General features: G+C 42.6%; 1 pseudogene across 1 annotated transcript; it reads right to left on the reverse strand.

Moving 5' to 3' along the window:
- Positions 1-1,739: 1,739 nt before the first annotated feature.
- Positions 1,740-11,356, reverse strand: LOC309870205 (mediator of RNA polymerase II transcription subunit 31 pseudogene; annotated as a pseudogene). The gene is made up of 2 exons: positions 11,213-11,356; positions 1,740-2,216 (listed from the first exon to the last, which is right to left on the reverse strand). The product of its transcript is annotated as a mediator of RNA polymerase II transcription subunit 31 pseudogene (transcript).
- Positions 11,357-12,947: the final 1,591 nt, after the last annotated feature.

The raw sequence follows: 12,947 nt of genomic DNA on the forward strand, positions 1-12,947 counted from the left end.
AAAAGCATATTAATATACATGACAATGCATCACACAGCAAAGATAGTGTTTGAGCTTTCAAATGTTCTGGGACTGCATCTTCCAACAGAAATTGTGATTTCATTAGCGTTTACGACTAGCCTTCCAGAGACGTTTGCCAAAAGGGATGAAAGCAGCAAAACAAAACAAAACAAAACAAAACAGCAGCCCTCCCACAGGCCAGCACATAGGTGCTAATTAGTGATCGTTTTCCTTTACAGGCAATGGCCCAGGATGCAGGACTCAGGACCATAGACCTATTTCCATTATGCCTAGGAAAACAACAAACACGTTGAACGAGAGGAAAATTTTACTTTGTGGAGGCTTTATGTCAACTAATGGCCTGCAAAGCTAGGAGGAGCTATTCTGCTGAGGATTCTGAGAAGTTATTTTCTACAGAGGAAATTAGCCCCTGCCTGAGTAAGGTGAGCCTGAATTTTCCAGCAATGAGACTGTTTCAAAACAGAATTGATGAGTTGCAGAGGGAGGTAGGAGCAACATTCCTGGGGTAAAAATAAAAATAAAGTTTTGGCTCACTCTCTCTCTCTCTCTCTCATGAATCTATGCTAACTTAGCTACCCAAAACTCCTAATTTTCCAGAATAGATTCTTCAGTGAATCAATCAATACCAGCGGGACCCATTTATTCACCATGTGAATTTCTTATCTCATTTCCTTCTCATTATAACTCTGTGGAGAAAGGCATTATTACCCCCACTTTTCAGATGGGCAAGATAAGACTCTGTGAGGTTGGATCACTTCCCTAAAGTCACACAAGTATAACATGAGCAAGGCAGACCTAAACCAAAGCCTTTGACTTACTCAAATGCAAGTTCTTTATCCATCTGAAAGATGTATGAAGGTAAGACCAACCCTGGCCCCAGATGTTGCCTGGAGCCTGGACAGATTGCATTGTTTGAATGACTAAAACCCTATTCGATACTGCTGAGCAACTTATAAGTAGGTTAATTAAATAACTTATCTCTTCACTCCACCTGATACTGTGAGAGACGGGGGCTCAAGGAACCTTTGAAGCACTACTGTTCATTCCATAATGATATACTGGACACCTACTGTGTCGAATACAGTGCCAGTTGCTGAACCTTGGAAAGAGAAGCTTCTCAGCTGGTTTGCTCTCTTTGGCCTATGGCAGTGCTTCTGGGCAGAAGGTAGAATGGTAGAATCCGTGTTCATAGATGAAAAGTGGAGAGAGAAAGAAACAGGATTTGGAGAAGGAGGAAGTTGCGCTATTGAAGAAGACAGGAGTGGGACTGGCTAAACCTTTGAAAAATATATGCATGACTAACTATCCTTTGAATTTTGAAAAGGGCACATTTAGAAAAGGGCACAAAGCATGTTGTGCACTGGGAATACACTTCTTTCTAAGTGATGATTTAGGATGGAGTAGTAAAACATAGTCCCAGAAGTTTGGGTTATGTTCAGGAAAGCAGCACTGGAAAGGGTTATTGGGGCAAACCCATGATGTTCGTTTGAAGCAGCCATCAAATATGAGATCCACGTACTTTGTCAAGCCATCTCTAAGGGTCAGCTCAGAAACAGATCCCCGGATCCAGCCAGTAGCAGTCTGATCCTAAGTGAGAAGCCTTGTTTTCATGTTCTTAGTTATACTCACTTGGAAAAACAGGAGAGGCTTCACAGTTGGGATACCCATCATCATTGTAGGCTTTTGCATTAAAATTAGTCTAGAGGTAAATTCCAAGGTTAGTTTATGTGTGAGGAACTAGAAGGAGGGATATGGGTCAGAGGGTGTTGAAATATGGGAAAGAATCCCCCAGAAGGGCCTGAAACAAGGCATGGAAGAAGCTCATTTATTTTGTGGACACATGTAGGAAGGAATGCTTTGGGCCCAGTCAGTGGGCAACTACTCCACTTCCGGGAGTAGTGCTGCCAGTGCAGGATCTGCTGCTCGTCGATGAACTTGGCGCACTGCGCATTCGCCAGCTCCTTGCGGAAGTGCTCGTACTGGAGCAGCTCCAACATGTGCAGACACTGAGGGTACTTTAGATACTTGGCATATTCTGGTTCTTTCCAGTAAAGCAAGTACTTAAGATAGTTAACAAAAGCTTTGTCTTTGAAGTAACCTCTTTGGGCCAGAAAGTTCAGGTAGTTGGGGTTGGCTAAGCACTGCACGAACTCCAGCTCCAGCTGAAAGTGAAGTCGGTTCCCGGCGTCGTCCGTCTATGCGGAGTGCATAGTCCTGACCTACCTGTAGAGCTCTAAGCTAAAAACGCTGATCTGAGTAGAATTTCCAGCCATCCTCATGTCTTTGGAAAACCATGAAGAAGACTGCTGTACATAATCCATGGAAGCTGTTATAAGTGACCGTAGTCACCACTTTTGCAGTACCTTACAATTTTTTGGACTTTCTAATTCATTTCCCCTCACACCATTTCATCTCTCTTTGCACCTCCATCCCACCCTGTCAGGTGTGTGTGAATCCATGAATGTGCTCCCTAGTCATCATACTCTTTTCCCCTTCACTTGACGCCCAGCCTCCGAGAAGAGCACTTTGGTCAGGCTTATTTTACTACCACAAACCACTTCCTGGATTAGGTGTTTTCTATTCTACCCTACCTTTCAGATTCTGCAACATGGAAGTCCAAAGAATCACTCTGGGAATTTTGAGAATAAAGGAAGGAATAAAACTGATTCACAAAACCAGAATTTCTTTGGGGCAAAAGAGTTGGAAGGCAATAGGCAGCAAGCATCCATAAGTAAACAACTTCATCCCTTTATGCAACGTATGCAAGTAGGCAAGATAAATCCCAATGCAGAAAATGCAACATTTTAGACTACTCTTGTAGGCACCACTGACCCCAGTGAATCCCTGCCACTTATTAACTATTTCAGGAATTGCCTGTGGAGCCAACAGAACCAAGTGATTTCTACCTACTGGCCTTGTGAGAATGTAACTAAAATCATGGAGTGCCCAAACCTGGGACCATCACCATTAGAATGGTCAGCTTTAGGCCTTTGGGATGACCAGCACTGACAACGACACAGAGGTCTTCTGACTTCAAATGATCAGAAACAAGGACCAATGCACATGGCTTCCCAGGGATTAGCAGTCCTGGAGTCAACATGGAAGTTGAGTCAACATGGAAGTTACCCCATGGAACATGGAAGTTGAGTCAACATGTTGAGTCAACATGGAAGTTACCCCATGATTAAATGCTCAGTGAGGTCATCACAGAAAAATGTGGTGAATTACCAAGGAACTGTATTCTGTTTGCATAGAGAAATGCTTTCTATTGAAATGTTCATGACTTCCTATCAATAATCTATAAGCATATTATTGGAGATGCAGCTTGCTCTCATTCCTGATGAGAAGGGTCGGAGTTCAGAGCTGTAACATAACAACATTCTATGCCAACCTCCTTCCTTCTGCCTATTCTTTAGCAATAACCTAACCAAGTAAGAAGCACTCATAGTATGTTGTCACAGTTCTATAAGCTCTCAAAACTCATGTCTATTTAATGAGTCTGTTTCTTCACTCAAGGTGCCAGAGTGTGCTTGAGTAATATTAACTGGGGCACATCTCCTCAAAATGAGAGCATGGTTCTATGCTACAGCTCCAAAGGCAGACACTGAAATTCATTCACTTGTTCGGCAGATATTTGGTAATGTCTTCTATAAATATTATGCCCTTTTCTCAATGCATGAGATACAATGATGAGGAGATATACTTGCCACTGAGCCTCATCAGACTTAGAGTCCAGCTAGGAAGACAACAATGGAGTAGTTTTGAGTGCTCTAATTACCATCAGGTAAAAACCAAAGGTCAGGGTATACAGAATTAGTCTGGGAGCTTAAGTATCTTCCTGCCCCACCCCCACCAAAAGAATATCCATGTAAATTAAATTTAAATGGAGAACACGAAGTGTAGGCAAGAGGGTTCTAGGCAGAAGGTCTAGCATGTTGCCCTTCTGTGAGGATTTCACTCCTCTGTAGTGTTTCCTCTTGAGCAACACAGAAAGTTTATCAGGGGACAGGGAAGATGGAGCACTCTATCTTGAGATGACTGAGACGCATATGTCAAATGAAATCCTTGCCAATAGTGTTCCCTTTGTACCTTAATTAATGTGTGTCGAACACTTTTCTATCTTTTGCTCAGATCTGTGTCCATGTCCAACATTTCTGGGCAGCTTCCGAAACGGTGATAGGCAGACTTCTGACAAAAACAGTTGTTTCTGTTTTTTGTTTTTTTTTTTCTTTCCTCTTCCATTAGCCATGGCCTCTTGCCATGTTGAGTCTCACAAATGGACACAAACCAATCAATCACCCTTATAAAAATGTCAAAATTCATCCTTCCCTACTGTGAAATGAATACACTGACCTTAACACAAATGTAGAAATAAATTAAAAAAAAAAAATCTATCCCCACAATGGACCCCCGGCTGCAACACAGATTTCCACACATTTCAGTTTGACAAGGCTGACATTGCTGAGAAGAATTTCTTGCTTCTTTTTTTTTTTTTTAAGCTAGAAGCAGATAAATATGCCCCCAAATTTACTAATAAGAACTTATTTATACACAGAGGCTGCGCCTGTCAAGAAATGTGGATAGGAAGAGCCATTATCTGTCCAGAAGGAAGAAATGAGAAAAAGATGAATCTAACACAGTGAAGGCGGAGGGGACGCTCATTTCATATTGTCTTTAAAAACAACAAAACCATGAGTTTCCTCAGTCTAGAGGCCATCTGATATTTAACTGATCCACTTAGCGTCAGCCTCTAATTTATGCATCGTAACTCCGGGTAAAAGTAGAAGCCCTGAACTTGGCAGATGCCAACTCCAGTCCTGGCTCTGACATTGGTCAGCTCTGTGACCTTGAGCCCATCAGTTAATCTCTTTAACTCTCAAGTTCTTCATCTGTAAAACAATCCTATCTCCTAGAGTGCTGCGGCAGACATCTCTTATCTTCACCAGCCCGGGCATCTATTTCTATTCTTTTGGTGACAGACCTTTACTTATCTTCAGAGGAGCACTCTTTCCAAGCCCAAGACCTCTGGTTTTAGGGGATGTCCCCACCTCAGGCTCTTGGGAGGGGCTGTGGGATCTGCAACTGAACTTTCAGAACCTTGGCTACAGGAGCTACTTCAAGGTCATGCAAGTGACATAGGCTGGGACAATGAAACTCCTGCTAAATATATTTTAGGAAATTATTGGCGAAAATGATCTCTAGGTGCTAGAGTAACTGAGCTGTTAGGAATGAGACCTGAAGCTGCTGGAAAACTTGGAGAAAGCCTGCCTAACTGAGCATGAACCTAAAAAGACAGAGAAGGGAGATGGAGAAAGACAGATTTAAATTCCTGGGTCCTCCTATAGCTCTACATTTTTTTGGTTCTATAAGTCAATAATTTCTCTCTTTTGCATGGAGTTGTTTGAATTGGATTTCTGAAAATTTTCACTGAAATAAGCCTAATTTATACAGGACTTTTGAGAATATAGGTAAGGACCTGATATATAGGAAGGGCTCACTCAAAAGTGTCAAAAGTGTTGCACGCACACACATATGCATGTGTATGTCTGTGTGTGTGCCTGTGTATTTGCATGTTTCTCCCTGTAGCACAGGAAAGTTGACCAAAGGGACAAGAATCAGAAAAATAAGCAATGCTTCCAGTAGTGGCTCTGCCCACAGGTACTGTATCCAAGAACCCAAACACTTGGAATCCTGTGTTTAGCAAACAGATCACTTTTCTCAACTTCCCACTCACTTTGTACAATCTGACCACCATGATTTGTAACACTGAAATTTAAGAAGAGAGAAAAAGAAACAAAGGAAGGAAGGAGGAAGAGAGGGAGAAGGACATTAGACAGCAGGAAAGAAGAGAGGAAGGACATACCAGGCATTGTTAAGATTTTAAAGGAAGTATGATTGTCCTGGGGCTTTCAGTCTCATGACTGTAATTCTTACACACCCCCTGGGTTGCGTTCTTGCTAGGATCCCATGTTTTACTCTGGATCCATCACATTCTATCCGTGCTCCATTTCCTCTCTAAAAGCCTGTTTTCAGAAAACAAATAAATAAATAACCTGAAATCTACTTAGGAGGAAATAACTGGTCATTGATTACTGAGTTACTCTTTTCATGGAGATTTGCATTTTAAAAGAGCTCAAACCAAAAACAATGTAACATCTTCAGGTGTCAAGGAGAAAGGAACTACTGAGTGTGGAACACCTACTGTGTGCTGGGCAATTTACATAGTTTACACAATCCGCAGGACTCTGAAAAGAGGGAGGGATAAAACCCATTTTACAGATGTGGAAATATGCTCAGAGAAGTTCAAAAACTTGCCCAAAGGCACAGAACTCAAAAGGGATGGATCTGGAATGGAATCAATGTTTCACAGACCCAAAGTCTGTGTTTTTGGTTTCAGTTCTTCCTGATGACCCTGAGATCCTGACTGTCACTAACTGAATATAACAGGCATTCTGGCCATGGAGGTAGGAGACGGGATTCAGAGAGACTGATCCAGCATCAAGATGACTTGGACGCAGGACAGAGGGCAGCGGAGTGACAAAGTGGATTTTATCTGAGAAGATGAATGTTTAAATCCAATCACAGAAACCACCACAACACTTCTCGGTTTTTGTTTTTTGTTTTTTAACTTCAGTTAAACTGGTTTTCTAAACTGCATACCAGCACCTAATCAGTTTGGCCCCTTTCTTTCTCCCTCCCTTTAATCTTATTTTAGCTTCCCGTCTTGTGTGGTTGTCTGTCGGGGTGGGGAGGGGAGCGAATTCTCCGTACTCTGTGGTTTTCTCTCTGCCATTCTCTGCTTTCTCACACTGTAGTCTTAATTTGATCAGCAGTTATGAAAAGGGAACATTAATCCTGAGGAAAGGGACATTGTTCGTGGCCAGACAGTTTCAGTATTGCTTCTACAGTGAAGTGTTTTGTGTTTGGATATGAGTTTAGCCCCCATGGGATGCTGTAACTCCTTGATGTGAGAACAGAAAGAGGGACAAAGTTGCTAAGAAATGAACAGATGACACCTCGTATGGGGGAAGGGCTGTTAGAGATCTTAGCAAGTTCTAGATCCCATCTGAGCCCCAAGGTGAGAGGGGCCTGGAAGATGCTGCTGTAGGAGTATGTGATCACACGGTGGGCGGGGGGCACCAGTGGGGAGGGGCACGTGGAGAGGGATGAGAAAAAGGAAGGCGAGGAAGCATGAGGTCAACCCGATCCATTATGATAGGCCAGTCTCCTATGCCGGAGAGTGTAAGCCTGAGGAATTTATTAATTATGATTGTGGGTATCATTTATATAGCATTTACGAGATCCTAGGTTTCTTTCTAAGTGCTTCATGTGACAATGCCATTTTTATCTTTACAGGAATCATAGAGGTAGGTATTACTATAACAGATGAGGAAAACGAGGCTTAAGCAACATGTACAGGACTTGTCATGCTCTTAATCACTGCTTGTTTCATCTCTTGAGTGTCTATTATGTACCAAGGCCTTGGGCTAAGCTCCAAGGATATAGCCATGAATAAAAAAAGGCCAGAGAAAACTCAGCCTAGTGGAGGAAATAGGAGAATGAACTAACTATATAATGACAGTATATAGCACAGTGCCCAGTCCATGAAAGACATGAAGTAGATATTTATTGAAGGATGGATGGATGGATGGATGGATGGATGGATGGAGTAAATATAGTGTGATAGCTGCACAGGCAGAGATAAGCATGCTGGGGGAATACAAAGAAGGAACCAAGCCCATGTAAAAATAGGTGATGCTTGAGCTGACTTTTGAGTTTGTGTAGAAGTTCACCGGATATTGACAACCACCATATGAGAGTGATGCTCTATATGATCTCACCATCACCTTGCTCCAGTAAAGCAGCCATGAGCTTTTCCCATTATCTGAGAATCAGGGACTATAGAGCAAAGACTAGGTCCCAACCTGCTAAGTCTCCATTTGCTCTCCTTCCCAGGGCACAGGTAAGCCTTTCTCTTTGGTTTCCTCCTTTCTCTTCAGTACGGCTGGGCTAGCTACCAGAAGTGACATATATTGTCAATGAACCAGATAGCTGCATTTTTTGACAAAGGGTCGTTAACATTTTAAAAGCAGAATTTTAAGTTTCAGGTCCCCATAGATAATCAGTTCAAGAATCATAACCACAATTAACAAAGCAACAATAGGAACAACATAAAATCTTGGTTATTTTATACAGCACTTCATAATATACAGCGGTCTGTTGATGTACATTATTTAATTGCAGATCTTAGCTCTGGGAGAGACAAAACAAATCATCCTTCTACCATTTGACATAGATGAGATTCATGCTCAGAAGAGATGAGATAAAGTATCTGGTGATCACTTCTATGAGCTGGTTCAATACCGGCTATTGAACATCCTTATCTCGTTGAGACTCATGGTAGCCTGGTAAGTAGGGTTGTGTTTCCATTTTGGCACTAAATAAATTGAGGCTCAAAGAGGTTAAGCAACTTATCTCTGGGCCCCAAGGTGGTAAATGGAAAAGCCAGGACTGCAAGCCTAGCTTTTTCTGCAGTGCTCTTCGCATTCTGATATCTTATTTCCTCATTTCTGAAGAGATTCAGAGAGAGGGGACTAGTAACCAAGAATCTTAACTCCTTAGCAGTTTTGCATAGGCTATGACACATGTTAGGCATCTTTGAAGTCACTGATCCACAGGCCACTCAAATCCAAAGGACTCTGGCTATAGAATAGGTAAGCCTGGGCTCAGGGGAAGCTTTGGACAAAACTGTGAAGTATTTAAAGTTTCAGTGTTGGTCTTGATCTGTTCGATTACCTTTCAGGACTATTCTTTTCCATTTTTGTGTTTTGACACTCCATCCCATTTAATATTCTCTTGTTCTCTATACTACCCTAGGTGTTTTATTTTTAAATTTTTTTAAAGATTTTATTTATTTATTTGACAGAGAGACAGCCAGAGAAGGAACACAAGCACGGGAAGAGGGAGAGGGAGAGGAAGAATCAGGTTTCCTGCTGAGCAGGGAGCCCAATGTGGGGCTTGATGCAGGGCTCGATCCCAGGACATTGGGATCATGACCTGAGTTGAAGGCAGACACTTACTGACTGAGCCACCCAGGTGCCCAAATACTACCTAGCTGTTTTAAATAATGGTTTGGTTCTTAGGGTGTGTGTGTGTGTGTGTGTGTGTGTGTGTGTGTGTGTGTGTGTTGGGCCCACCCAACAGAGGAGGACTGATTAATGCTTACTAATAAACTTATTAATTCTTCTTAGAATCGTACCACATATGAAAGTAGCACCTGCTGTCACTTGTTAGTTATATCCTAAGAACAATCCACAGGCAATCTGATGTCTCACCCTGGGCTCAGAAGCATCCTGGAATGGTGAGAAGTCAGTTACAAGTCTAGTAGCAATTGGACTCTGGCTGCGTCCACCAGGCAGGAATCCTGCTCCTCAAGAGCTGGGGCAAATGGAAGCAGAGAAGGAACTCTGGGCTCAGAAATGTCTCCTTCAGTGCTTACAATAAAAATGATGTCACCCACTTCCAAAAGCAAGGAGAAGCTGTGCACCTGCCAATCTTGGGGAAGAAGAATGAGGAGGATGGATGGCCAGGGGAGTTACAGGAAGTTGCAGGTCTGGTCCAGGCAAAATGAAGGCATGGGAGGCCTGGAGCAAGAGAGAAGCCCAGTCAGATTCAGATTCATACTCTTAAAGGGTCTCTGGCTATGGTATGATATTGGGGTGGAGAGGACCAAGGGAGGATGAAAGACCAGTAAGGAGCCAGTGCCATGGTAATTCAGATAAAATTATGGGGATTTTGAACCAAGACAGGGACAAGAAAGCCTGAAAGAATAGGAGGCTCAAGATGGTAAAGAGAAGGTCTCTACCCCAGATATCGTCTTCGGGGTAGGACTGAACGAGGGCACTAAACCCCGGAGAAATGAAGGTGGAAATCATCACCGATCAGGAAGACGGGCCCCACAGCACACCTGAGTGACTTCACCTGTCATCTCTGTTTGAAGCAGGTCTATGAATGACAGAGTGAGGCAGGAGGAAGCTCTCTAGCACTCAAAACGGTTTTCTTTGCTATCCTGTCCAGATGATGGTAACACCTCTGGTCTCATTGGACAACCTACGGCATTTCCATTGCCATATCTGGTCAGAACTTCTGATGTCTGTCCTGTCAGGAAGATCTATTTCCCAAGTAATAGTCAGGTTCCCACTATTGATTTCCTTCCCCTTGGGACCTGAGTTCGCAGCTAGCTCTGCAGCCCCCCTGAGGCACACACATCACCTAAATATTCCCTTGGAAATTGCTCCTGCAAATATTCTCAATCAAAACCCAATAAAGTGTCTGAGAGCTTGTACTACCCTGAAGGCTGGGAACGGTACACTACAATCATTTTCCAGAATATCAAGCAAAACGCCAACTCCAGCCCCATTCCAACAGCACAGATCTTGGGAATTAGAGCTGGGCCTTAATCAGCTAAAGACACACTTGGTTGTTGAATGAAGAATATTTACCTATAATGTTGATATGCGTAGAAACACTGTACATGTTAGATGTGCTAAAACTGTATTGAGAATAAGGGGATGGTTTGTGAAAAATTACTATTCAGAGAATTTGTTCCTTTACTAGGATTTTGTAAAAATCCCATTGTATACTTTCTATAGCAGAACATCACAAAAGCAGATGTTTCTAAAAAGCCAATGTTTCCAAAAGTAGTGATTTTTTTTTTTACCTTCTAGTGGTATGTTAATTAAACAACAGTCTACACAGCTGTAACAAAGAATGTGGAACAATTGCTCAAGCAAAATAAAAGCTTCATTTCTTTCTTGGGGTATAATAAGGCCAGGCTGGTGGGTGACCCACGTATCCATCAGAGAAGGGATTTTTTTTTTTTCTGCTTTGCTGATCTCTCATTCCCTTAGACACTTTTGCCCAGTGAAGCTAAAGCATTATTTTTGTGTTTCAGCTCATGGCAAGGATGAAAGAAACAGAGGCCAGCAGACTTCTTCCTGAACATGGGACCTACAAGACATTCACATCACTTCTATTCTCATCCCTGTGGGCCAGACGCTAGTGACGTGGCAATCCTGGGCGGCCAGGGAGCTGGGGACCATGGATAGCCAAGTGCCCCCACTTGAAAAGTAAAGAATATTGGGTAACTTTGGTAGCAGTTCAACCAAAGGGCCTTATTCATTAACTTTACCTGGTGAGCCTTTTCCCCTGGACTCTGGCCACTCTGCATTTCTTGAGATTCTGGATATCTCCATGCTGTCTCACTTCTCCGTGTCAGGGTATGCAACTCTTGTTCCCAGGAATACATCTCTCGACCCGTTTCACTCATGTCCATCCTCCAAAATTAACGGCAGTTGTTATTTCCTGCAGAAGAACTTCTCCTGTGTGCTTTAATTCTCTCAGTGAGTGGGTTTTTAAGAGATACCACTCGTCACAGAGCGATAATACACAGTATGATGTGATTTCCTCATCTGCCTCTAGACTGGCAGGTTCTCAAACCAGGCCGTCCTTTATAATGGAGTCCTCTTGCAAACCAATTTAATTAGATTCTCCAGGGCCAGGACCCAGGCATCAGGGTCGTAAAATATTTTCCCCATTGATCCGACATGCAGTTAAGACTGGAAACCACAGAACTCGCTTCCAGGCAGAAATTTTATCTCTGGACTATTTGTACTTGAAGCAGAAGCTGGCGTTCTGTTGATGTCCAATAAATGTCTAGCGCACAAACAAATGAATGAATGAAGAATGGCTTTCGCAAAGTGGCGAAACTAGACCCCCAACAAGAATTAACAATTCATATCATTTTCTTGAACACAGAATATTAGCACCAGAAGGGACCTTCATGATGATAGAGATTCATCATGTCTGACAGATGAGGAAACTATGATGAGAGATCTCTGGGTGAGCTCATAGCAGAGATAGGCCTCCGGGCCTCTGGATGCCAAGTCCATCAAATGTCACACTATAAGACGACTTGGTTTTATGAATCCACCTACAGTTTTAAACCCAGAAGAATTCTTCTTGCTTCTAGGGCTGAGCTCTAGCCGCCAGACCTCACTGGATCAAAAAAAGAAACATTTCCCATTCTCTAGGTTTGTGATCATTTTAGGACAGCCATTCTTTGTTTGGAACCTGCTCATTATACCATTTTACTACATAATGAAGACAAATGTCCACAGTTTAGCTACAGATTTAGTTAATGACAAGATGTATAATAATACAAGATAATAGGGCCAGGCCATTGCTTTCTAATTAAATATTTTTGTCAGATTCTTTCCCTCATTAATCTTCTTTTATTCGCTATGCTTTATGGCTATTCGCCTTCCACCTTGAGTATATGTACACATGGAATTTTAAGAACAGAAATAGGCTCCAGGATTTTATGGGAATTGGGCTTTCTCCTCTCTGCATCTGTTTACGTACAGACGTGTCATTGAGTTTAGGAGGGAAGACATCACACATAACCCAGACAAGGCCTCTAATTGGTATGCTAGCCCACGCAAAGCTATCTGATTGCATTCAGTAACTGGCAGGGACAGAGAGCATTTTCAAGGGAAATAATATCTCACTGTGAATCTGGGAATATCTGTAAGAACTGAACAGTAAACACCAGCCTTAATTTTAATGTCTCACATTATGCAAAATTTTCAAAAGACTAGGTCTCTGCTAGTGAGGCCCACCCCACAGGACAGGGAAGTTACATAAGACAGTTGCGGGAGTCAGTGTCAGATTGCCAAGACTTGTAGAGCAGAGGCATTTCCACATCATCATTTTCTCTTATAAGCAAAAGTATTTACCTATTAAGAACTTTCGAAGCCTGAGACTCCACCGGCTGGCCTGCTGCCTGCAACAACCCCTTTTAGGTCGAGCTTTGATGGGGCAGTGTTTAGGTTCTAATGGCCTTAAAAGCTGCAAGGTGCAAATGT

Source organism: Mustela nivalis (assembly GCF_964662115.1).
Source record: "Mustela nivalis genome assembly, chromosome: 7".
Taxonomy (NCBI): Eukaryota; Metazoa; Chordata; class Mammalia; order Carnivora; family Mustelidae; genus Mustela; species Mustela nivalis.